We start from the raw sequence: 27,792 nt of genomic DNA, 5'->3' as shown, positions 1-27,792 counted from the left end.
TGCAGGAGTCAATTGTCTTTCTTCCATGTGGGCTCCATGGATGGAACTCAGGTTGTCAGGCTTGATGGCAAGCACCTTTACCATGGAGCCGTCTGGGCAGCTCTCTGGAGTCTCATTTATGAGGATCTTCTATCATGAGCTGACCCTCTGTGATGGTTAATATTGATTATCAACTCAACAGGACCCAGAATCACCATGGAAACAAGCCTTGGGCACATCTGTGAGGCAGTTTCAGATTAGGTTAACTGACCAGAAAGAACACCAAAGATCTGGGCATCGCTGGCCTCCTGTCCACCAACCACAGTGGTTCTTTTTGAGAACAAGCGAAAGAGCAAAGGAAGTGCCAGGTTCCAGAAATTTTAAGTGTGAGTTTGTGCTGTTTTAGTCCTCTAGTCTGAGAGCATCTCTTACAGCAGCTGTACAAAACAGACACACCTGAAATAAGTGCTTTTAAAATGTGTAGGACAGGGAACATGAGGGATCAGAATGGCCAAGTTGGGGGACAGAGTGGGAGCGCAACGAAACAGATATCTTGTATAGGGGGAGCTGTAGCTAGAGTTTTCCTGCCTTGCCCACAGTCAGGACAAATCTTTGTCACCCGCCAGTCCCACAGCCGCTCAGACCCAACCAAGTAAACACAGAGACTTATATTGCTTACGAACTATATGGCCATGGCAGGCTTCTTGCTAACTGTTCTTATATCTTAAAATAACCCATTTCTACAAATCTATACCTTGCCACGTGGCTCGTGGCTTACCAGCATCTTCACATGTTGCTTGTCAGGGTGGCAGCTGGCGGTGACTCCTGCCTTCCTGTTCTTTCTTTTCTCCTCTCTGTTAGTCCCGCCTATACTTCCTGCTTAGCCACGGCCAATCAGGTTTTATTTATTGACCAATCAGAGCAACTTGACATACAGACCATCCCACAGCACAGCCAAGTGCAGACCATCTCAGACACCTGCACTCAGGCCCATGGTCCTAATCATCCTCTATGCGGACCTGCTGGGTAACGCCACGAGGAACCCGAGAACAGGCTCCCACAGGACATACAGAACATCCCACAGCAGGGAGCCCTTATGGGGTTAGGGAGAAACCTGGTGTAGGGAAATTCCCAGAAACCCACAAGGATGATCCTAGTTAAGACTCCTAGCAATAGCAGAGAGGATGCCTGAACTGGTCTTCCCCTGTAATCTGATTGGTGACTACCCTAATTGTTATCATAGACCCTTCATCCAGTAACTGATGGAAGCAAATGCAGAGATCCACAACTAAACACTGGGCTGAGCTCCTGGAGTCCAGTCGAAGAGAGGGAGGAGGGATTGTATGAGCAGAGATGGGGGGTGGTGGTAGGGGTTCAAGATCATGATGGGAAAACCCACAGAGAAAACTGACCCAAACTAGTGGGAGCTCAGGGACTCCGGACTGACAGCTGGGGAACCTGTATGGGACAGAACTAGGCCCTCTGGGTATGGGTGACAGTTGTGTAACTTGATCTGTTTGTGGGGCTCCAGGCAGTGAGACCAGGATTTATCCCTAGTGCACGAGCTGGCTTTGTTGGAGCCCATTCCCTATGGTGGGATACCTTGCTCAGCCTTGATGCAGCAGGGAGGGGCTTGGCCCTGACTGAACTTGGTACACCAGACTTTATTGACTCCCCAAGGGGAGGCCTTACCCTCTCTGAGGAATGGATGGGGGGTTTGGAGGGTCGAGGGAGGGGGAACTGTGGTTGGTATGTAAAATGAAAAAAAAAGGAAAAAATGTGTAGGACAAAAACCTAGAGGCATTTGAGGTTTAATAATAATTGTTCATGAATGAATGAAGAGAATAATAGAGACAGACTGAATAGAGAGAAAGAGAATGTGAATACATTGAGAGGGTATATATTCCCAACTCTGTTTGAAACAACAAACCAGCTTCAGCCAGGAATGGTGGCATGCACCTTTAATCACAGCACTCGAGAGGTAGAGGTAAGTGGGTCTCTGTAAGTTCAAGGCCAGCTTGGTCTACACATTCAATCCAGGGCTTCAAACAAACAATGCATTCACAATCAAACCTGGGGAATGCACACTTGTAGAACAAAAGACATTGTAGACAGTAATGTGTTGTTGACTATGGAACATACTGTAAAGCCCCCTCCACCTCCTCGGGCACCTTTAACATGCCCCTTCCCTCCTTCACGCCCCCCATTGCTCCTCTCTCCCACTGAGTCCAGTGCAGTTACGATCGCCTACTGGAAGGTTGGCTGATCTTCTTGACTTGACCCTGCGCAGGTTCCATATAGGTATCCATGGCTGCAGTGAGCTCGTGCCTGCAATGACCATGCCATGTCCAAAAGACATTTCACAGTGCCCTTCCCACCTCTCAGCTTTTAAACTCTGTCTGTCCTTTCTTCTACAGTATTCCCTGAGTCTGGGGGTGGGGTACTGATCTCGATGGCTGATTTATGGATGAGCATTTAGTAGTCAGTTAACTCTCAGCACTCTCAGCCATTAGAACTCACTGTACTAACTGCTGCCCACTGCTGCCCACAGCGGAAAAAAGTCTTTCTGGTCAAGGTTGAGAGAAGCACTGATCTGTGAGCAGAAGCATAAATGTTTATAAAGAAGTTTGACTATATTTAGCAATACAAGGGTGACATGTTCCCTCCTAGGGTCTATGGCCTCGAGAGCCATGGGCTTTTGACCAAGTTTACAATACCACACATGAATTCCCTCCTGTGGATCATGCCTCAAAACCAATCAGAAAGTGGCTAGTTACTCCCATAACCTTCATATAACATGAGCACATTGGCCTGGCAGGTCGGGATTGTGGCATGCAGGGCTTGCCACTGGGTGAAACAGGCGTTGACTTTTCTTCCCCAGCAGTCTGTATAGCACCCTGCAGCTCTATGAAAGCTGGCAGAGAGGATGTCTTCAGGTCCGTTTCCACTTGGTTTCTCTGTGTCCTGGAAAGCAACATATGTTGTATCCTCAGCAACAGGATGCTATCGTCTACATCATTGTCAGTGTTGTGCCCAGATCGTGACCCCCAGAGAGACCACCAAAGATGAGCATGCCGGAATGCAAAAGCAAGGTTTAATTCTGGATATCCAAAAGCAATACAAGCCTAGGCAGGGACTTCGTCCAATACATCCAACGCAGTGGAGGCTGGAGGAAGCACCCACCTGTCTGCAAGCTCAGTTTTTAAAGGGAAAAGTCACAAGGTTACATCATTTAGGGGTGCTAGTAGGGGTACAATTCTGATTGGCTCGCTTCTAGGGACTTCTAGAAATTACTTCTAAGGGAGTGGTTGCCTGCCACCATTTCTCATTGGCTGCCCTCAGGTGGAGGCATTTCTGTGATCAGTTACCCTGGAAACCAGGGAGAGGACATTCCATAGTCTGGCAGGCATTACCTCGTGACTATCTTGTGGCTCTGTACTTTTACACTTCCTGGTTTCTGGAATCTGAACTGACTGGTCTCAGTAACTTCTGGCCTGTTCCAGTAACTTATGGCCTGTAGCTAAAAGGAGCAGTCTTAGGCCTTTAGTTTTGGGGTGAGAGCATTTTGGTCTTATTTTGGTTCCACATTTCCCCCTTCTCATGTGCCTAATGGAACCCAATCATGGGTTTTGGACAGTTAGCTCCTAAGTATCCCTCTCTAATAATGGCCATGTATAATTAGCCATCTTGTCTCTTTGACCCAGCATTTCAACCTTTTCTGAACAGGGAATATGGGTGATGTATTCTCTTCTGGAACTGCTTCGAGCTGGCATTGGGGCGCCGATGTCAGGGGGCCCCAAAAGGCTGAAAAGCTAGTCAAAGACTGGGCAAGGGGGCATTTGTCAGAAGCATGTAGCTGCCTGACCCCATAGGGACAGGGAAGAACCATATTAGCTGGGCTGGTCCACGTCAGCTTTTAGCAAGTCTGGAGCTCCCAGTTGTCTGGAGCAGTGGAGTCAGCAACTGAAACCTGGAGGTGACTGCCAGCTGAGTAGAAATCTGTTGAGACAAATTTAAACTAGGAACAGAAGTTAAAATTTATGAACTTATTTGGAACCCTTAGGTCCATACCCTTAGTAATGGGAAAATCAGTAGTCCCAAGACCAGGAGAGAGGAAAAATACCATCTTTAGGAATACTTATCTGGGGTCCTTTCAACCTCTGTGAAGTGGGTCTAGGTTTTTATGACTCTTTTGATCCTTTGAGGCCCACTTACAAAATGACATAAAAGTTTTAGATACATTAGTATTACCAATCTGTACTGAAATCCATATTGTAGACAAAGCAGATAATGGGTATCTGTAAAACAGCAGAAGTGGACTCATACCTTTGAGTCCCAACAAGAACTACAGATTTGGGTTAAAAGCTTGTGCATTTTCCTTCTGTCCAGAAAGCCAGGTATAATTTGGACAGAGTTTTTTGACCTGATGAGAGGCACTTTTAGGTTTACATTTATACATATTTAGATGACATCTAAAACAAATCCAAAATATTGAGCTTGTGACTGAACAGTAAGTAGTCATTGCTCTACCAGCTCATCAGGACTCCTAAATGTTAAGCTCTGAACCATAGAACAGGAGAGTAATCTGAAACATATCTCATTTTAGACTCATATCTGAACCTTTATGACTTACTTAAACTTTTATATATCTCAGAACATATATCTTAGAACATTTTCCTAAAAGTGAGCTAACAAGCTAGCTATAGCCTTGCAGAAGGATCTGGTTGATGCTACCATGCTGACAAAGTTAGAGCTAGCCCAGCCATCAGTACTATCAGAAATCTGAGAAGGATAAACTATATCTGAGTGCAGACCAAGAAGCTTCCAATCCTATAAATTACAGGGATCAATCCCTACCCAGGTCTCCATATGTTGGAGGCACCAGTCAGAACAGCATCAATCTTCTTCCGCCATCAGGTCCATAAGGCAGAGTATTTTTCCTGTGGAATAGGGACATGGAAGACTGACCTTGATCAGGCAAAAGGGTGCAATCAATTCCAGTGTCCTACTGCTCATCCACAGTCTGGGCTGGGTCCTGGTGGCAGGCGTTGCATTGGGGCATCTTGCCCTGTGATCAGCGTTGTCCTATTTCAGGCAGAGACGATGTGGTGCCTCGTACGTAATCTTCTTTGGAGACCTTGGGTCACTGCTAGGATCTGGAAGCCTGTCTGATATAGTAAGCTTTTAGATCAACATTTAAATGCCATATTCTGCAGATCTCTGAAGTATGAGGGCTGTCCAGGTATATCTGAATAGACAAACTTTGTTTCTAATTACTTGTTTCAAGCTGAAAATATAACAAACTTAGCAAATACAAGGAGGCTAGACAACATTCTTAAGCCTGAATGTACCTTTGGTAAGAAGAAACATTTTTTAAGCCATTGGTTTTTAACTATAAAAACTGTTCTTAAAAGACTGAGATCTCTCAAATGTCTTCCACTACTGCAACTAGACTCTTTTTGGAACTCTAGTCCTGCCATACATTTGCAAACCTCAGCTGTTTCCTATGATTCCTTTATGTTGCAAAGTTTGGCTGTCAGAGCAAGGTATATTCCTGTGAATAAAAGCATTGATGTGCAGCTTTAATATTAATCAAATACCTTATTTATTAAACATATGTTGCCATCTATTTAAATTCTCTAGAAACTTGCTGTTGAACACTTGGTAAAGACATAAGTATTAGGTGTTAACCCAAGTAGATCTTTATAACCTTAGTAAAAGATGGCTACCAGCCACATGGCTGTCCATGAGGTCACCAGCCAAGATGGAGGGAGCCACGTGGTTGCTGTTTAAAGCTCGTTTTTCTAAACAATAATTACTTGTACACATACACACAGTTGGATCCAAGTTACACACATACATACATACAGTTAAAGCTTGCTTTCATTTTCAAGTCACATGCCTGTATACATACACACATAAGCAGTTTGCAGAATCATTAGCCATTTTTAAGATGAAAACAAATAAGAATTAACTTTCAAATTCAGTATTTGCAGGTATAAGAAACCATAACAAACAGTTTACATCACATCCCCTCTGACCTTCTACGACCTTCCATTTACCCTCAGTCCGTTCCTTTGATCCCTCAGACATTTACTCCAGACAAATTCCACTTTTTCTTTTCCTTTAAAACAGAAACTCTTACCAAAGTCTTTCTTGTGATTTCCCTCAGTACTCTAGAATATATTGTAAAGTTACAGTATTTTAAACAAGAACAGAAATACATGCATATACCATAACAAGAATAACTCTCAATTTGCATCAGCACTGTACCGCAGACGAGAAACTGTTGGTGACATTCCATTCTTGGAGCCAGACCTTGATCAGGTTTTAGCCCCAGGGCAGGTCTTGGGAGCCCCACCCAACAGCATGGAAAAGGAGGATGGGGAAAGCAGGGGAAAGCATGCACCATGGAGACAAAAGATTGCTGTTAACCTCAGACCCTCAAGTACACGAGAACGGCAGACTGAAAGTGACTCCACGCCCTGGCTGGGCCCACAGACCTATAGGCCACTCCTCAGCTGTGACCCTGGAGGGGCAGTTAGTTCTCCACCAGCCCCCACACTAAGCTCCTTGAGGCTCCTGCTGGCTCCCGCCAGTTCCGCTCCATGTCCATACAGGAGCCCAGCCAGAACCTACCCGCCATATCTGAGCACCACAGTGCTCACAGCCCACTCTAGCACAAAGCCATGCCTAGTTCCCATGCAGCCAAGCCTCTACTCCACAGCTTTTTGAGCAAGCTGGGGCCCGAACCCGCTGCATCTAGGCCCAGTGATGCTCACGGGCCGCCTAGCCCTCTCAGCGGTGCCCTGGGTCCCCGTGAAGTAGCAGCTGTGCAGCCGCTGCCTACACTCATCGCAAGCTTTCTGCTGCCTGCTGCCTGTGCTCTGGTCAGAGAGAGCAAGGAAGCAATGTTAGGTTAGTCTGTGCCAGTTCAACCACCGAAGGGGTCTCCATCCCTTTGGCTGGCAATCCGGCCCACAAGTCCCAATGCATACACAAGCTCAGGCATAAAACACTCACACATGTGGCCACAGTTCTCACACATTTGTACATTTATAACAAATAACACTGACGAACAAGATAGGCAGACAAAAAGAAAGAACAAGGGCCCTACAGATGGTCCAGGCAGACAGACGAGAGTCCGGAGAGGGAGCCTCGATAATGCCAAAGACCTACGGATGGGACAGGGACAATTCTCCCGATCCCCAGACGGATCCAAACAGACGGACCCCTCACGGGCATCCTAACAGACGGACCCCTCTCGGGCGTCCTATGACGGGGGGGACCTGTAAGGACCCCCGCGTCCTGATGAGGGGTTGGAACGTCTTCCAACTCCTCCAGCGTCACCTTACAGGCGCGTCCGCCAAGGTGAGCCTGTCAGATTCAACCGCCGGCTTCGGATAAGAAAATGAAAGTAACAGGAAAACAAAGACAAGAAAATGGAGCGCTCTTACCGATCGGTGCAGATGGGCCTCCGGAGCTCTTAGGTGTCCCGGCGGGGGGGGTCTCTGGGGATCCCGGAGAGCCCCCAAATGTTGTGCCCAGATCGTGACCCCCAGAGAGACCACCAAAGACGAGCATGCCGGAATGCAAAAGCAAGGTTTAATTCTGGATATCCAAAAGCAATACAAGCCTAGGCAGGGACTTCGTCCAATACATCCAATGCAGTGGAGGCAGGAGGAAGCGCCCACCTGTCTGCAAGCTCAGTTTTTAAAGGGAAAAGTCACAAGGTTACATCATTTAGGGGTGCTAGTAGGGGTACAATTCTGATTGGCTCGCTTCTAAGGACTTCTAGAAATTACTTCTAAGGGAGTGGTTGCCTGCCACCATTTCTCATTGGCTGCCCTCAGGTGGAGGCATTTCTGTGATCAGTTACCCTGAAAACCAGGGAGAGGACATTCCATAGTCTGGCAGGCATTACCTCGTGACTATCTTGTGGCTCTGTACTTTTACACTTCCTGGTTTCTGGAATCTGAACTGACTGGTCTCAGTAACTTCTGGCCTGTTCCAGTAACTTATGGCCTGTAGCTAAAAGGAGCAGTCTTAGGCCTTTAGTTTTGGGGTGAGAGCATTTTGGTCTTATTTTGGTTCCACATCAGGGTATTTTATCATGGCAACCAGGGGGAGAATAAGATGCATGCTACAGCAAAATGTTATAGCCTGAGTGGCTCAGGGATGCAAACATATTTATCACAATTCTGGGTGTTGTGAAGTTGAAGGTCAAGAGGTGAGCAGATGTGATGAATGCAGAAGGCTGCCTCCCAGTTCGTGACTTCTTACCATGTCCTCACAGGTTGGTTGGAAGGGTGCAGCACCCGCGCTACTACCCGTTCACCATGTCTGAGCGAGGGGCTGAGGATTAAAACAGAGACAAGACAGCGGGTCATTCGTCTCAGGAAAATGCCAATGCCATTTATTGAAGGAGGGAAGAGGCCTTAAATACAGGCTTACAGCACAATGGGAGAATCCCAGAGGGCAGAAGTTCACTACAGATGTTTTACATTCTATCATTACACCAATATACAGGATATGCAGACAAGGAACCTCCCATAAGCTGTTTAGGAGGAATGAAACCAGCAGAGAATTAGCATAGGGAGGACATCTGATCAAGGTCAGCAAGCAAGGCAACAGCTACCCAAAGAACAGGGGTCAGGGCCCAACAGAAGGGGTGTGAAAATTTTCTGTAATCACTTCTTTTATGATTAACTGATGTCCCTGGAACTAATAAAATTCATTAGGCCTTTCCACCTCCAAACATATATAAACAGTAAAAACTACTGAGACACTCTCAGACACAGTGAACAGCCTTGAAAGAAACAGAGACCAGCCAAACAGTCCAGAAGAAGCAAAGATCAGCTGAGCCACCTGGAAAGGGCTCAATCCATGAGCCTCTGCTCTAACCTGGCGAGCTTTCTGCAGGCTGTGCCGTGAGATCCAGATTCCCAGGTTTGTGAGTGTCGCCTATGCTGGGGTGGGATTTGGTGATGCCGCTGTCTGAGTCATTTCTGCTCCTGTAAGTAATGCCTCGCCCGTATTTCAAAGGGAATCCCAACAAAACTTACTGGTTCGCTAGGGGGCACTTTAGCGGTGTCCTTACTTTGGACTGTCGTTGGTTTCCCATCTGGAGACATTTGTCCCCATCTTTCCCAGGAATAGTGTCACAAAACAGCTCCACCACATGATTTATGTGGTGCTGGAGCTGGAGCTCAGGGTTTGGCGTGCTAGACAAACAGTCTACAAAACTGAACTACATTCCGGCCATCCCCAAACCTGCCAATTTCTAGTTTGTTTTTGAAACAGGTTCTCCTGCAGCTCAGTTTCAACTGAACTTGCATTTGTATGCCAGAATAACCTTGAATTCCTGATCCAAAATCCCCGCCCCTCCATTTTTGAGTGCTGGGATTGCAGGCATGGGCCACCACAGCCAGAAAGTCTGCTCATTCTTTTTTTTTTTTTTTTTTTTTTTTTTTTGGTTTTTCGAGACAAGGTTTCTCTATGTAGCTTTGCGCCTTTCCTGGGACTCACTTGGTAGTCCAGGCTGGCCTTGAACTCACAGAGATTCGCCTGGCTCTGCCTCCCGAGTGCTGGGATTAAAGGCATGCGCCACCACCGCCCGGCAAAAGTCTGATTATTCTTAGCTAGTTGCCTGGCAGTGCCATGATCGGTAAAGGACAAAGTGATGGATTGACTGGTCCCATTAAAACTGGCACATCGACATCCTAACCCCACAAAGTGATGTCATCAAGTGGGGACTGCAACAGGAGAGTCCTCTCAAGCAGAATCAGTGCCCTCGTTAAAAGAACTGCAACCTTTTACCAAGATGGATCCCAAAGGGGAACAGGAAGCTGCTGCCTCTCCCCAAACTGAAGCCAACACAAAACCCCTGTAAGTGAGAGCCAGCAATGGGGATGGAGAGACGGCTCAGTCAGTGAAGTGTTGGCCAGGCAAGCATGATGGCCTGAGTTCAAATCCAGGCACACCAGCGAGCCTATAACCCCAGCACTGCAGAGAGGGAGGGTGGAGAGGAGGGTGTCTGGGGTTTGCCAGCCATCCAGGCTAGCTGCACTGATAAGCCTCTCAGGCTCTGTGAGAGACACTGTCAAAACAAAAAACAAAACAAACAAATAAAAAGAGTGAGGGCCAGTGAGATGGCTCAGCGGGTAAAGGTGCTTGCTGCCAAACCCGACAACCTGAGTTTGATCCTGGGCATTGAGCCCCTAGGAATTGAGCTCCAGCATTCATCACGCTGACTATGGATAAAATGTGACCAGCTGCCCTAAGCTCCTGCCTCTCATGCCTTTCCTACTATGTTGGTCTGTAGCCTCAAACTGTAAGCCAAAATATCCTTCTCTCTTAAGTTTCTTTTGCCAGGGTATTTTATCACAGACACAGGGATGTAACTGAGACAAAGAGGCTCTCCTTGAATATGCAATTGGGGATATCTGAAGTCTATTAAGTTGTCCAGGGACAGCTGCGGATTAGAATCATCTGAGATATATATCAGAGTCATCACTCTGGAAGCAGGCACACAGCCTCAGGTAGCACCTCTGAGAGCAATAAGCCACTTGTCATCCTAAATAGACTGCAAACAGAATGATCAGCAAACAGCAGATCCCACAGGCTTGGCCCAGGTGAACGCCTCATCTGTCCAGGCCAGATGGAGAACAGGAAGAGTGTGTTCAGCCTGTTCATTATCGTGATGCTCTGGAGATTGTCTGAAAGCAGAAGGACACAGCACCCCTTAGTGCAACCAGGACAAGACATAAATAATGTCTACACCTCCTCCTCCTAAGATCCAGTAACAGCAGTGTTTCCTCTGGGGTATCAGTGAGTTTATTGGGCTTCCTTACGGAGCAGAGGTTACTTACAGGGGTGTGGGTGTTCTTCCCCCAACAGATCTCAAGCCAAAAGCCTTTACTCAACATGGATGATGACTTCCCTCTTCCCTGGCCTCTCCTCCAGGCCACCTGCAGTTGAGGCAGAGATGCACACAGCAAGTGGTAGGGAGCAGCTAGGTACTCAGGTGAGGGTCTGTGACCCTCCCTATCCCTCCATGGGGGCAGTGTAAACAGCCAACAACCCCAGCTGGGATGATCCTTTTGAAAGAGGGCAACACTGGACTCCACAGATGGCAGTCGGCTGTCTCAGAGGACAGTCACTCACATACGTATGAAGACCTTCCCAGAGGTTATCGTCATTATCAAAATAGAACTTTGGGGCTATGAGATGGCCAAGCAGGTAAACGCCAAGCCTGACAACCTGAGTCAGATTCTTGGGACCCAAGTGGTGGGAAGAAAGACCTGACTTTTCCTCTGTCTTCTACATGCATGCCATGGAACTCAAATACATATATAAATGTAATTTTAAAAATATTTCTGGGAGTCCAGTTGAAGAGAGGGAGGAGGGATTATATGAGCAACAGGGGTCAAGATCATGATGAGGAAACCCACAGAGACAGCTGACTCAAACTTGTGGGAGCTCACACTCTAGACTGATAGCCAGGGAGCCTGCATGAGACTGGACTAGGCCCCCTGCATGTGGGTGACAGTTGTGTAGCTTGGTCTGTTTGTGGGGCCCCTAGCAGTGGGATCAGGATCTGTCCCTGGCATATGAGCTGGCTTTTTGGAACCTGTCCCTATGGTGAGATGCAGCTGAGATCCAGCGGGGAGAGGCTTAGTCCTGACACAGCTTGATATGCCAGGCTTTGTTGATTCCCATGGGAGGCCTTACCCTTTTTGAGGAGTGGATGGAGGGAATGGGAAGGAGGGGAGGGGAGAGAATGGGAGGAGAAGAGTGAGGGGGAAACTGTGGTTGATATGTAAAATTAAAAAATGTAATAAATAAATCAATAATATTTTTATCAGGCAGTTGTGGTACATACCCTTAATCCCAGCACTCGAGAGCCAGAGGCAGGCAGATCTCTATGAGTTCAAGACCAACCTGGTCTAAAAAGTGAGTTCCAGGACAGTCAGAGCTACACAGAGAAAACTTGCCTTAAAATAATTTTTTTCATACTTTGTAACTATAATAAGCTGACGTCTCTTGAGAAAACATGGTGGTGAGAAAGCAGTGAAATAATCTATTTAATATGCTAAAAGAAAAATGCCAGCCAGCAAAATTATATTTCCTATCATGGAAAGAAATAGCTTGGATAAACTTTGGTTTTGTGGGTGGCATGCACATGTTACATCCGATGTGTGGAAGTCAGGACAACTTGCAGGAGTGGGTTCTCTCCTTACAACTTGCAGGTCCGAGGGACTGAACTCCATCAGACTTGGCAGCAAGCACCTTTACTCTCTGAACTAATTTGATGGCAGCTTTTTGTACTTTTTATCTGAATTGAGTAAAACTGTAAGACGAATTGCTAAATGGTCTTATTAATTTAAAAAAAAAAAACTGGAGCCCGATATTGGGGTGAAAGCTGAAAGATCAGAGGGCAAGCCAGCCACGTCTTACATCTAGGAAATCCTCAGCCCAAGAGAGACCTACTTCCTGTATGCTCACTAGGATTAAATCCTGTATATACTAGGATTAAAGGTGTGTGCCACCACTCCTGGATCTGTTCCCAGTGTGGCTTCAAACTCACAGAGATCCAGGTGGATCTCTGCCTTCTGAATGCTAGGATTAAAGGTGTGTGCTACCATCCCCTGGCCACTATATTTAATATAGTGGCTGGCTTTTTCCTCTGATCCCCAGATAAGTGTTATTGGGGTGCACAAATAAAATATCAACCACAACAGCCGGCAGTGGACTCCTAACAGTTTCCTTGACAGGAACTATCTAAAACACAGAAAGTGCCTTTACCTGCTGAGCCGTCTAGCCAGCCCTAGATGAACTTTGTAAACATGAGGTTCAGTGAAAGAAGCCACGCACAAAAGATCGCAACCTGTAAAAAACCAAGACAGGCTAGAAGGGCACATTGTTTTTTCTGCTGCCTCCAGTTAGAAAGCAGGTGCCCAAAATCTGCTCTAGGGGCTGCTTCAACAGTGTAAATTAGACGATCTAACCCACAGCTCTCCCTGGACGACTTCACAGACTTCAGAGAGCGGATTGAATCTTCAAGGAGAGCCTCCTTGACTTCGTTGCCTTTCTCATTGATGGAACAAAATACCAGGTCCAAAGCAATGCAAGAGAAAGGGGGCCAGGGAGAAGGAGGCATAGCAGCCAGATCACCTTGAACCCACGGCCAGGAAGCTGAGAGAACAATGCTGGCTCTCGGCTTGCTTTCTCCTTTTGTTAAATTCAGGATCTCTGCTGCCCAGTTAAGACAGGCCTTCCCCCTGCATTAACCTAATCTAGATAACCCTTCACGGGTGTGCCCAGGTCTCCTAAGTGATTCTAGATCCCATCAAGTTGACAGCATTAACTGTCACACAAACTCCCCGACCCAGGGACACTGCACATGTCAGTCCACCTTTCTTGTCCTGTTAGAGCAGCAGTGGCCCCATTCATCCAGGATGCCCTGCATCCCTCCTGCTGCTATCAAAGTCCAGACAGAGCCTCTCCCCTGCAGTCATAGCTTTCTCCATATTTGTGACTCTGTCTCTGGGAGAGCAGATGGAGCTGCTGGCAACCGCACATCCTGCCGGCCTCAGCGACTTGGAGAGCAGCAAGGGAAGCCGATAACTCCGAGAGCTTCCCACATCAAAGCTCAGAGCTGTGAACACGACGGGAGCTATGGTTTAGCTTCTTGCACTTTTTAAGATTACATTTATTTATGTACTCTGTACGTGTGCTACAGTCAGCAAATGGAGGTCAGAAGATAACCTGCGGGGTCCGTTTTCCTTACACCTTGTGTGACCTGGGAATCCTCAGGTCATCAGGTTTGGCAGCAAACACCTTTACCCACAGAGCCATCTCCAGACCTCTGTTTGCACTTTTTATCTGAACTGAATAAAAAAAACTTCAATAACATAATCCCCTTGGTGTAAATTGTCCAGAAGAGGGAAATTGAGAGAGACAGAAAATAGGTTCCACTTTCTGGGCCCTGGGAGGAGGCAGTAATGAAGTGTGAGAGCTAAGTGGATTTGGGTTTTCTCTGGGGGAGATGACAAATATTCTGCAAATAGATAGTTGCTATTTGTGTGACGGCAGGAATGTTCCTGTGTCATATGGATTATATGGATTATATACTACCAATGATTAAAATACCAAATGTCAGGATGCCAGCAAGATGGTTCAGTGGGAAAAGGTGCTTGCCACCAAGCATGACAGTCTGAGCTTGATCTCCAGACCCACATGGGGAAAGGCGAGAACTGCCTCCCACAAGTTGTCCTCTGACCTCCGCACACACATGCACACACACACACACACACACACACACACACACACACACACACACACAATTATCTGTAAATTTAACAAAAAATCTTAACCAGATGGGGGCCTAGAGAGATGGCTCATTATAGCAATTGCTACTTTTCCAAAGGAAACAAGTTTGGTTCCCCTGCACTCACATTGGGTGACTCACAATCACATGTAACTCCAGCTCCAAGGAATCTGATGCCCTCTTCTGACCCTTACGGATACACACACACACACACACACACACACACACACACACACACAAAGTAAATAAATAAAAAAAAATATTTTTTAACTAAAGGGAGCACATCTGTGGTGGGGGAAAAAAAATCTCAGTTTCTGGCTCATTTCCAGGAGGACATGTACACGTCACTTTTGACGGAGCATCTTAACAGAAACATGTTAGGAAGCACATCGAATAGGATTTGAGATTCCATTTGGTACTTTGGGAAGGGTTCTAGATGCCATTTGAAAGAGAGGGGATGTGTGCTCGATACCCTAATAAATCATATAGCTTGTCTTAGGGTCCAACTGCTGTGATAAACACCGTGACCAAAAGCAACTTGGGGAGGAAAGGGTTTATTTCAGCTTGCAGCTTGCAATCCATTATTCAGGGAAGTCAGGGCGGGAATTAACAGGAAACAGAAGCAGAAACTGTGAAGAAGCACTGCTTACCAGCCTACTCCCCAGCCTGCCCAGGGGTGGCCCCACCCAAAACAGGCTGCGCCCTCCCATATCAGTCACCAATCAAGAAAATGCCCTACAGACTTGCCTACAGTTAATCCCATAAGGGCATTTTCTCGACTAAAATTCTGTCTTCCCAGATGAACCAGCTTGTATCAAGTTGATAAAAACTAGCCCGGGCACAGCTGGAAGGAAGACGCCCCTGGGGTGTCATTCTGGTCTCCCCTCCACTCTGTGGTCCATGCGATCTCTATCAAATGAGTTCACAGAGCATGGCACAAACAGCAGTGGTTCATGAACCGCTCTCATGGGATGTGTTCCAGTTTGTGTTCTGTTGATATCTTTAAATACTGTGACCAAAAGCATCTAGGAGAGGGAGGGGCTTGTTTGCTGACACTTTCAGGTCACAGTCCATCCATCATTGAGGGAAGTCAGGGCAGGAACTCAAGTGGGCGCTTGAAGCAGAAACCATGGAGGAAAGCTGCTTGCATGCTCACTAACTCACATTCTGCTAACTTTCTTACAGAGCCCAGGCTCAGCGTCCCAGGTACGGTGCTGCCCACAGGGTGATGGGCCTTCCCACAACAGTCACCAAACAAGGCCATCTCCCACATGCCAACCTGATAGAGGAGGTGCTTCAACTGAGGTTCCCACTCTCCAGGTTATGTCAAGTTGACAATAAAAACTAACCAGCACGGAGTGATAGACGTGAGGCCGTGGGCGGATTGGGCCATGCCACCTTCCCACAGCTGCTATAGAGGAAGTGGTAGCAAGAGCCTGCCTGTGGATCTCTAACCCCAGAACAGACTCCCCAGGTGGCAGGGTTCCAAGAGAATTCCAGATGCTATTTTCATTTCCCCAAAGGAGTTTACAGGCTTGGGTTGCCAGACTCCATGACATCAAGAAGCTATATCCCCTGGCTGTATTTTGAGTACAGCTGCATGTACCCCTCTTCCCCTACATTCTCAGAGTAGCACATTTCTTCCCCAGGATTCCCTCATTTTCCCAAGAGACAGCTTGACTATGCGAAACCTCTCTTCCTCTGAGACCTGGAGGAAGGGTTCCCACTCTGCCTCATGACCTTGCCATGCTGTCTGTGTCTATGGTACGGGGGTCCTTTGCTCTCCAGAGCCCCTATGGTTCTGCCATTTACCATGGCATTAATAACTCTTCTAATACATCTCTTACCTAAAAATAAATATACTTTAGTGTCCCTGTTGAATCCCAAACCCCAAGACCTTTTAACAAGAAAGAACAATGTCAAAGGGACTACCCGGCTGAGCTAGCTACATGTTTAGATATGCCTCATAATATTTCTCTGGGGTGTTTTTGGTTTGGTTTTGGTTGCAGTGGTGCTGTGTGCAGGAACTGAATGCAGGGCCTTGCTCACACTAGGCAAGCGCTCTCCCACTGCACTGCCCCCAGCTCGGTAACTGCTACCCTTTAAGGGTGATTTAGCACGCCTTGGCATGGTCAGCACCATGTTCTAACAAACTGAGCTGACTGGCAAACAGATCACACTGTTTCCAAAGTTTCTGAAACCATTTTCTTCAAGTTGTTTTCCTGCCAAGGTGACTGATTGGCAGGCCAGTTGGAGGCAATGGTGGATGTAGCAGTTAGTGTTGGTTGTTAACCTAATAAAATCTAGAGTCACCTAGGAGACAGACTTGCTATGGGAGAGCATCTTGATTGTGTTCATTGACGTGGGAAGTCCCGTCCTCACTACGAGTGGTACCATGGCCTCAGCAGATTTTGGACTGCGCGGAGAAAGGGAGCTGAGCGCTGGCACACTTGCATTTGTGCTGCTCTGTGTCCTCCCTGGTGCGGTGTGGCCAGCCGCTTCAGGCTCCTGCTGCTTCGACTCCCCACCATGAGGGACTGAACCTTGAACACAGAGCCAGAATAAATCCTTACATTGACTTGTCAAGGTATTTTATCACTGTAACAGGAAAAAGGAACTACTTTGTTCTTTACCAAAAGGCTTCCTGCTACGTAGTTATTTCTTAGTATTTCTGGAGGTTCAAAGAGTCACATTGTCACCCGGGGCCAAAGGTTAAATTCAGACCCCAGCCTCTTGACCGGGCCTCATAGTTTCACTTCCTTGATTCTCAAACTGTGGCTTAAGGAAGAGGTCCATCTTCAATGGCCGTCAAGGCTTTCCTTTTTTCTTCTGATACAAGGTGTCATGTATCCCGGGCTGGCTTCTTAAACTCTGTGTAGCAGAGAACGATCTTGAACTCCTGATCCCTCTGCCTCCACAATCTTGAGAGCTGGAATGACAGGTGTGTGCCACCACCACGTCTTTATGTGGTGCTGGGGACAAGTGCTGTGCCAACTGAGCTACACCCCTGCCCTTCTGACACGTCTAACATGGCTGTGTCAGCATTCTTGGTGGGACATCCCAGTCTGCGAAGCTCGGTTACTTTTTTTTAATTATTACTGTTTCTTCTTTCTGTGCTTCAGACTGAATCTCCTCAATTAACCTACCGTGTTAGTTTCTCAGGTATTTGTCACAATGAAGTGTGACCAAACCTCCAGAACTGTAAGCTAGCCCCAATTAAATGTTTTCCTTTATAAGAGTTACCATGGTCACGGTGTCTCTTCACAGCAATAGAAACCCTAACTAAGACACAATCCCAGCTGGGTGGTGGTGGTCTGCTCCTCTACCCTTGTGGCCTCCCCCACTGCCCCTTAAAAAAGATTTAAAAAGTCCAATTTGTGTTGTTCATATAGTCACTGGAGTATGGTCAAACTCCCAGTGGCCAGTCCCTTAAAGAAGAGTGAGTCCTTCTCCATCCCTACCCCCACCAGTAGCCCTCTGTTGTGGACAGCTACACTTCAGCTTCCTTATCACAATTTTTAGGAGTTCTCTTCAATGGCTTCCTGTCTAGGTTGTTACTTTTTGGGAGGAGGAGAGGTTGTCACAGAAGCCTTCTATGTCTCTCTTTCTCAACTATGAGTCATTGACACCACTGAAGAAGCTCCCTTGTCCTTAACAGTCAGCAGGAGCATGGACTTCCACATGCTATCTGGTGAAGCATGGACTATGGACATCCACCTGGCCTCCATCAGCAGCACATGCCAGGAACCCCAGCATGGTCTCCGGTGGCAGAACAGGCCATAGACACCAACAGGGTCCCCAACAGCAGCCCAACCCATAGACATCAACACAGATTCAGGCAGCAGCCCAGACCACAGACATCTGCATGGCTTTTGGTGGTAACATGGGCCACAGACATCAACTCAGCCCCCTGGCTGAAGCAGGACCATGAACCCCAACATGGCCCCTGGTGGCATCACAGACTGTGAACATCCATATAGCCTTCAGTGGTAACACGGTCTGGCCAGGTTTTGATGCCAGCCTGACAATCATTATCAGGGACTCATATCCCTAGTTGTATCTTCTGATTAAAAATATGACTTTAAAAAAGACCAGCAGAGGTCTGATGGCATGAGATAAGATCTGATAAGAGTATTGGACAGACTAAGATGGCAGAGAGCTGTACTAGTCTCCATCAGTGGTTCTCAGTGGGTCACAGTCCCCACAGGGGTCACATATCAGATGATCTGCATACAAGATATTTACATTATGATTCAAAACAGTAGCAAAATTATAGTTATGAAGTAGCAACTAAAACAGTTTTATGGGCTCACCATAACATGAGGGGCTCTATTCAAGGGTTGAAGCACTAGGAAGGTTGAGGACCGCTGCTCTAGATAAAGAATAACAGAGGCTCGAGAAACAGGGATAAGCTTTATTTAACCTTCTGTATATGTTTTCAAGGTTAAGCCTAAAACAAGTAAAGTTTATTTAAAAACAAATATACTTAATAGATAGCCTTCAAACACTCTTCAGAGATCTGTTGAATATGGCATTTAAAGTGTTTAGCAAAAAAGGCGTCCTGTGTTAGTATGGAATATTCCTCGACACTGTGTGAATATGTCACTATGATTGGGTTAATAAAGAAGCTGACTGGCCAATAGCTGGACAGGATAAGGTTAGGCGGGAAAACCAGACTAAGGACACTGAAAAGAAGGGCAGAGTTGGAGGAGTCACCAGTGAGACATGGAGAGGAAACAGGAGGTGCAAGATGAAAGAGTGGTAACACCACATGGCAGAATGTAGATTAATAGAAATGGGTTAAGTTGTAAGAGTTAGCTAGTAACAAGCCTGAGCTATTGCCCAAGCATTTATAATTAATATTGATTATTTGATTATTTGGGAACTGGTGGGTGAGAAAGAAAAGCCCATCTACATGTTAGATTTTTTAAAAAAATGTCAGCTCTTACTGGCAGCCCTAAGGTCTCCACCAAAGAAGATGACTCCACCTGGATTGTGATAACACTAACCACTGGGAGAGACTGCTATGCTCCATTGCACCCATCTCCAGGACCCATCCCAGACCGTGGACAATCAGGACACTGGAGAATTGACCACCCCGCTTTGCCTCACCAAGGTAGATGGTGTCAGAACCTGGATATATCACTCCTAGGCAGGCATGTCACAGGGGATGATGACCTGGCCGCAGAAAATGGAACATCACTAAAGCAGAGAAGATCCGTTAAAGATAAGACTGACATGGGTTGTAGAGTAGTAATGTTTTGTCTATGTCCCTGCTGTGTCATGGGATATGTGTCAGATCCCCCTTTAAGAACAAAGGCAAACTTGCCATAAATGTCTTACAGCTCCTGGCCACTGCGACATCAGGTAGAGATTTCTTCCTTCACCTCCTGGTTGAAAATGTTTAGTTTTCATGTGATAGCAGAGCACATCCCCGCTTAGCTATTTGGCATATGCATCAAACCCCAAAATTTTATATCTTAATATTCCTAGTTCCCTGTTTGTGTATAACAGCCCAGCATGGAGAGAGCCCTGTATTCACGAATCTTTCCAGCTCCCTGGGGCAGAGAGAAATGTGCAGTTCCTCTCCTCATACCCCTCATAGAAAGCTTAGGACTGGGGACAGCTGGAGCCACTCTCCAGGCAACAGGCACAGCAATGGCTGATGTCAGCTACAAAACTTTAGGATGTCTAAACTGGGTTGTGGTGTCACATGCCTTTAATCCCAGCACTTAGAAGAACAGCCTGATCTACAGAGAAAGTTCCAGAACAGCCAGGACTGCACTGAGAAACCCTGCCTCGGAAAAAAAAAAAAAAAATTTAGAACTGGATCAACTCGTTGAATGAGGTAGTCTTACAGCATAGTAGTGTTTGATCTGCTTTACACAGAACAAGGTTACTGTATGATCTTGGGGAAACTTGCTGCTTATATGCAAACCATTCAGGAATTATCAGGAATAATTTGGCAGAAATCCAAAAATGCCTCACAGAAAGGGAAGAGGCCCTACAAGGAGGAAGTGAATGGCTCCCATTTTCTCTCTCGGGTTCTTCCTGGCTAGTAACACTACTGTCAGCCTTTGAAGGGCCCTTAGACCTCCTGCTCTGGCTATTGGTGCTTCCTCTGCATCATTAATGCTTTAACCAGAAATATAAATTCCCGCTTAGGAGCTATTAAGCTGATGGTAATTAAGTCCCAATATGAACAGGTACCCAGCACAGAGTCAAGGATTAAACTCAGGCTATAACTCAAGGGGGAAATGTAATAGCTAAGGTTATGTTGATAGCTAACTTTATGTTAAAAAGTTTAAAATCTCTGTGCTTAAGAGAACTATAAATTAACTATAAATTACACCTACAAATGTTAAGAGATGTTAAGGGCTATTTATTTATTTATTTATTTATTTTACTGCTCTTTCTGCTTCTGTAAACAAGCTTGATTTTCACAAAGACAGTCTGCTTACTTGAGAAGAGAATGTAACTTTGTATTCTTTGCCTTTATAAACCTGTGACTGAGGCAGCTGAGCTGTGTTGGGGAATCCTAAGTCCAGTGTGTATAGACCTCTCACTAGTATCTGAATTTATAAGAGGCTTTTAAGCTTCTTCTTTGTTAAAATTTATTAATGGTCAGACTGGTGAATATCTGAACGACTCCAGCCCCATAACACTGGTATTCCTAATCAAGGGCGTTCTAGGCAGAGCTGTGTCCCCTTGGGGGAGGTATCTAAGTAAAAGAACAAATAGCAAAAGATACAAATTACATCATCAAACTGGGTCCTCACAAACAGAAATCAAGCCTCCCAGACTGGAGAAGTTGAGGCAGGCAACTGGAGTTCCCAATTGAACTTTACCTCATGGCTAAACTTCTGGCTTCTCTCTCCCACAGCAGGCTCTTTTATACCACAGGATAAACAGTCATGACCTCTGCTTCCAGCTGTTCTCAAGGACAGTTAAATTTTTACTCAGGCTGTTTTGCTGTTCTCTTCTCTCTTTGTCACTGAGTTAGGGAATGTGCTGATTTGAATAAGTATGGCCCCCATAGACTCGGGTGTTTGAATGATTGTACCATAGGGAGTGGCACTATTAGGAGGTGTGGCCTTGTTGGAGGAAGTGTGTCACTGTGAAGCAGGTTTTGAGGTCTTCTATGCTCAAGTTATGCCCAGTGTGGTACACAGTGTCCAGCTGCCTGTGGATTAAGATGTTCCTTTTCTAACACAATGTGTGCTGCGTGCCGTCATGTTTTCAGCCATGACAATAACCTCTAAACCTCTGACCTGTAAGCCACCCCATTAAATGTTTTCCTTTGTAAGAGTTGCTATGTTTCACGGTGTCTCTTCACAGCAATAAAACCCTAAGACAGGAAGTAAGCTCATCCCCACACAAAGGGCCTTGAAGGACACTTGGCAAAAACTCACTTGAGTCTGAGCTGGGGTTAACCTCACTTGCAGAGCCAGCTTCTCGGTGAGCTCAAACAGCGCATAAACAATTTAAGGTCTGAATGTAACATGTGTTGTGCAGGCCACGAAGAGAGAGATGAGTGCAGAAGCAGTTGAGTGCAGAAGCTCCGACAGCCTGCTCCTCTCCACACTGTTTTCTTTCCCGCCACAGGATGAGACCACCCACACTGCAGGTAGAGCGTCTCTCCTCAGGAAATGCCCTCACAGGTGGCATGGACGAATGACCATTGTCGTTTGACAAAGTCCCAGCGTTGGTTAAATGGCACACTGCTTGTGGCCGGCCACCGCCCACTGCAGCCATGCCGACAGAGGAGAGTGCTGGAGGAGGAATCACAGGCCATGGTTACCTTTTTAGAGCTTTATTGGGAGGGGGGAGAAAGAGGGGGAGAGGGGGGAAGGTGAGGGGGGGAGACGGAGAGAGAGGAAAGACAGAAGGAAGGAGCAGAAAGGAAAGTGGGACGCACAGAGGGCCCACCCGCTTTTTAGGCTGGGACACCGTCCCAGGCTGATGACCTTAAGGACAGAATCCTTACATCCCAGACTTTCACTTATTATAAAAAAGCAGCAACCTCAGTTTGAATCCGAGTCACAGCACCAGATGTTAGCTATTTATCGACACTCTTACTCTGCGAGGAAATGTCATGAAATGCGACAGAATCCACTAACAAGAGTTTTATTAAGATGAAAGAGACAGACGAGTGCTCAGGCCTGCGGAGAGACACGTGTGTGGAGAAGAAGAAGGAGAAAGCCGGGAATATGGCGCCGGCTTATAAAGACTGGGTGGCGCACGCACTACACAGGTGATGTGGCTACTCCACGCATGCGCAGATCACATGGTTGCATTGTGCGCTCTTACGCAACCATGCAAAGCCACGGGGTCCTGGTCACACAAGACACCTTGACCCAGAAATGGCTATTTTGACCTAGAACTGGCTAGGCAGAAGTCCTAATGCCCAACCGTGAGGGTGTATTGTGAATCCATCACCCAGCATTTCAACACTGCAGACCACACTTTTCCAGTGCCTTATAACTTTCATTTTTAATGACTCTCTCTATGTGTTATGGGAGTTCCCTTAGGCCTTTTCCTTTGGGAAATTTTGTGCAAGCTTTGAAGGATGAAAATATATAAAACAGCAGCCTCTTTAAGCAAAATAATTATTTGGGGGGAAAAATCCCCACCACCATGGAACCAGGAATCCCATTGTGCCCTCCTAATTACACAAAGAATAGGAAAGTTAGAGAGTTACTAGACACATCTGATTCCAAGGATGAAACACCTACAATCTAGATCCAGAGCCTGAGGCCATTAAGTGCAAGAGTTCAGTTAATAAGTGTAGAGAAATCAGAATGGTGGTAGAATGGGAAAAGAATAAGACATCAGGACCTTCCCTTATGAGCGTGTTTGAGGGGAACAGGCCCATAGAATAAGACTAATACACAAAGGGACACAATTAGGAAACAGCTCAGTGCTTATCCCCTTGAGGAATGAAAATTGCTCTTAAATTGTAGTGTAGTGTCTGGTCCCCAAGGAAGTCCTTTTCCCAAGGCCAGGCATTTGGATAAGGGTCTCCATTCCCTCAGGGTCTTGAGGAAAGTTCCTGCTTGCTAAAAGCAGTCATTCTCTTTATCTCTGGCAGGAGGAAATTGTGGCCCTTCTAATTAAAGTAAGAGGGCTCCTGGTAGAGTTACTGAACCTTTGAGAACAATAGGCATTTAGATACTTGCTGAACCTACCACTTTTGTCTCAGGAAACATGTTGTAAAGAAGTTAATGACTGTTCTCTGTCCCTGAATCATTGAGTCAGCTTTCAATCTTGCCTGTGGCTAAACTCCTGAGTACAAAAGGTGTAGTCCTTTTTCAATAAATGGCAAAGGGAGTGTTAAGCCCAGATCGTGGGGACCCCCCAAAAGACCACCTCGGAGACCAAATCTGGTGTGTAAAAGCAAAGAGCCTTTATTTCAAACTTGGACCTTGGTCTCTCTGTCTGTCTGACTCAGTGGTGAGAGCAGAGAACCCTGAGCCCAGGTGGGGTAGGGTTTTTAATCATAGCAGAGATTGGGGTGAGGAGATTTCCAAGGTTCAGGACCTTAATTGGCTGACATTTGTCTAGGGGTATGGGTGTGTGCTGGGAATATTTGGAATGTCAGGTATTTTTCCTCTTAGATGCTGGCCCTCCCTGGGTAGAGTCAGCTTATAACTTTTTCTGGGGACCCAGTGGTACCTGCCAGTAAGCCTGTGAACATGTGTGCCTATTGGATCCCTTGGAACTACAGTTACAGACAGTTAGGAGCACCATGTGGGTGCTGGGAATTGGACCTAGGTCCTCTGCAAGAGCAACAAGTGCTCTTAAGCACTGAGCTCTCTCCTATTGGTGGGTCTGTGCGTATGAGAGAGAGATGGGAGGTAAAAAGAGGGTGAGGTGGCGTGTACATTTGTACCATCCCACATGAGGTCCGAGGACAACTTTGTCAAGTCTGTTCTCTCCTCCTACCTTACGTGAATTCCTCGGCTTGAACTCAGGTCATTGGGTTTGCCATCAAGTGCCCTTATCCACGCATCCACCCCAAGGCTCTACCTTATTTTTGTGAGACGTGATCATTTGTGGAAACTGAAGGCTTGATTTCACAGAAGCTGAGTGGAATAATGGCTATTAGTGACTAGAAGGGTAGGGGAATGGAAGGAGGCACCAAGATACACTTCTTAGGAGGAAATCTTTAACTCTGCAGCACAGTGTGGGTACTGTAGACTATACAAACATGCCTGGTAAAACCACTCAAAGGTAGAAGTCTGAGTTGTTTTCTCCATTTCTATATCCTGATGTCAAGAACAGAAAGAAACCATGTACCAGGACACAGAGAAATCAGGTTGGACCCACAATGGAAGTCTCCTCCCTGCTGGCTAACATTCATAATGCCCCTGTGCAGGCTGCAGGGGAAGAAAAGTCATCAATTTCCTTGCCCAGCTATGAATCTAGTAAAGTGAACTGTTCAACTATGCCTTCCCTACCATTCTATATGAAACCCTCTGAAATCATGAAGAAAAAAAAAAACACTACCTCCTTGAGGTTGCTTCTGTCAGGTAGTAAGGTCACAGAGATAGTAATAGTCACAAAGATGACTCCTCCTTGCATTTATAAGCAAAAGCTGTTTGTTTTACTCAGAGATTTGTAGGTCTCAGTCGGTGGTCAGGTGGGCTACTGCTTTAGGGCCTGAGGTGAGGCAGCATGAAATGGCAAGGATGTACACAGTTTTCCTGTGTCCTGCAGTCACTCTCAAATAACTGACTCCGATGCTTAATATTACTTGTAAATGCTCAGCTGGTAGCACAGGCTTATTACTAACTAGCTCTTACACTTAAATTAACCCATAATTCTTATCTAAGTTTAGCCATGTGGCTTGGTACCTTTTCTCAGTACAGTATTCTCATCTTGCTTCCTCTGCATCTGGCTGGTTTCTCCTGACTCCACTGTTCCTATTCCCAGTATTCTTGGTTTGATCATGCTGCCTATACTTCCTGCCTGGCTACTGGCCAATCAGTGTTTTATTAAATGAATTCAAGTGACAAATCTTTGGTGTACAAGAGGATTATTCCACAGCACAAGGACATGACAGAGGAGGCCTGTTCTCTTCAGGGAGGCCAAGAAGGAAAAAAAAATCAGCAAGAATGGCTGGAGAGATGGTGTCTTAATTCTTGTTCTGTGGTAAAACACCATGATCAAAAGCAACTTAGGGAGTTTATTTCTCCTTAAAACTTATAGTCATTCATTAAGGGAAGTTGGGGCAGGAATTCAAGGCAGGATCCTGGAGGCAGGAACTAAAGCAGAAGCCATGAAGGAACACTGCTTACTGGCTTGCTTGTCCTGGCTTTATCAGTCTGATTTCTTATAAAACCCAGGACCCACCAGCCCAAGGGGCACACCTCCCACAGTGAGCTGGGCCCTCCCACATGAATTATTAATCAAAAAAATTCCCTGACAGACTTGCCCATAGGTCAATGTGATGGAGGCTTTTTCCCCAAATGAGAATCCCTCTTCCCAAATGACTCTAACTGTGTCTAGCTGAGGGAAGACTGTCCAGCACAGATAGCCCCACAGTTAAGAGCGCACACTGTAGCCAGGCATGTTGACACACGCCTTTAAATCCCAGCTCTTGGGAGGCAGAGGCATGCAGATCTCTATGAGTTCCAGGCCAGCCTGATCTACAAAGTGAGTTCCAGGATAAGCCAAAGTGGTTACAATGAGAAACTCTGTCTCAAAAATATGAGAGAGAGAGAGAGAGAGAGAGAGAGAGAGAGAGAGAGAGAGACAGACAGACAGACAGACAGACAGACAGACAGACAGACAGACAGACCACATACTGTATAGGGCCCTGGCCTCTTCCCATATTGAGTAAGTCGTTGCCTGCTTGCCGACCTTGACCAGATGTCCTCCCTATGCTAATTCCCTGCTGGTATCCACCCTCCTGAACGCTTAAGGGAAGTTCCTTGTTTGTGTATCCTGCATATTGGTTGTGAACAGCTTAGATGCAAGATTGTAAACATCAGTAGCAACTTCTGCCCTCTGGGGTTCTCCCATTGTGCTGTAAGCCTGTATTTAAGGTTTCCTCCCTCTTTCAAAAAACGGCCTGCTGAGGCGAGTGACCCGCTGTCTTTGTCTCTGTTTTTTGATCCACAGCCCCTCACTCGGACATGGTGAACAGGTGGTGGTAGCGCGGGTGTTATTACTACAATACTGCTCTTGCAAAGGAACCAATTTGAATCCCCAGGATCCACATTAGGTGGCTCACAACTGCCTATAACTTTAATCCCAGGGAATCTGATGTCCTTTTCTGGTCTCTGAGAGCAACTATACATATATGCGAATACCCACACATGTGTGCATACCCACACATAAATACACATAATAGTTTTAAATTTAAGAAAAAAAGTCTTTGTTTTAAAAGTTAGGGAGGCACCAAGGTCCCAGTCAGTGGTCCTGTCCCAGCTGTGTTTCTGTTCCTGTGACGAAACACCCTGATGAAAAAGTAACATAGGCAAGAAGGGGACTTTAGCTCACAGTTTGTGGTGGTTTGAATAGCAATGGCCCCAATAGACTCATGTGTTTGAATGCTTGGCCCAGAGGGAGTGGCATTGTTAGGAGGTGTGGCCTTGTTGGAGGAAGTGTGTCACTGTGGGGGCAGGCTTTGAGGTGTCATATGCTCAAGATAGGCCCAGTGTGACAATCTCCTGCTGCCTGCAGATCAAGATGTAGAACTCTCAGCTCCTTCTCCAGCACCATGTCTACCTGCACGCTGCCATAATGATAACAGACTAAACCTCTGAAACTGTAAGCCAGCCCCAATTAAATATTTTCCTTTATAAAAGTTGCTATGGGCATGGTGTCTCTTCATAGCAATAAAACCCTAACTAAGACACAATTCCAGCTGGATGGTGGTGGTGCACCCCTTTAATCTCAGCACTCGGGAGGCAGAGGCTGGCAGATTTCTGTGAGTTAGAGGCCAGCCTGGTCTACAGAGTGAGTTCCAGGACAGGCAGGATTACACACACAAAAAAAAAAAAAAAACCCTGTCTCAAAAACAAAAACAAAAAAAGACACAATTTTAACAATTCTGAGTTACTATCCTTGTAGCAGAGAAGTTGGGGTGGTAAAAATGCAAAGCAGCTGCAACAGAGAGCAGAGAAGGATGATGTGCTAGGGTCCGAGAATCCGGGAATAATCCACCATGGAAGATCAGGTTCAAGTAAGCCAAAAAGTTCTTTGGGAAAACTGTTATCAGAGAGGTGTCGGCATTTGGGCTCCAAACTGTGTTCCGGAGGCAGGGGCAGCCGCGGTTTTAAAGGGGAAACCACACAGAGACATCTCTCCAGGCTGTCCAATCCTAACGTAACTCAGGGAGAAGTGGCTTGGCACTTTCCATGGTGCCACACTTTCGACCTATCGGGGAGTCCTGTGGTTTGGTGGTTCTGACCGGTTCTGGGCCAACCCATCAGAAGAGGGTGGAACGTTTGTGGTTTACACCTGTGTGAGGG

General features: G+C 46.4%; 1 long non-coding RNA gene across 1 annotated transcript in view; it reads right to left on the bottom strand.

Moving 5' to 3' along the window:
• Window positions 1–8,083: 8,083 nt before the first annotated feature.
• The window catches only part of LOC107402865 (uncharacterized), a 60,301-nt gene continuing 40,592 nt past the window's right edge, over window positions 8,084–27,792 (bottom strand). The window contains exon 4 of the long non-coding RNA XR_013047612.1: window positions 8,084–8,334. This is a non-coding gene — a long non-coding RNA (uncharacterized LOC107402865). The remainder of the gene's footprint in view (window positions 8,335–27,792) is intronic.

This window comes from Peromyscus maniculatus, chromosome 23 (assembly GCF_049852395.1).
Source record: "Peromyscus maniculatus bairdii isolate BWxNUB_F1_BW_parent chromosome 23, HU_Pman_BW_mat_3.1, whole genome shotgun sequence".
Taxonomy (NCBI): domain Eukaryota; kingdom Metazoa; phylum Chordata; class Mammalia; order Rodentia; family Cricetidae; genus Peromyscus; species Peromyscus maniculatus.
Note: the sequence above shows the minus strand (reverse complement) of the source record. Positions and strands in the feature narration are given on the sequence as shown.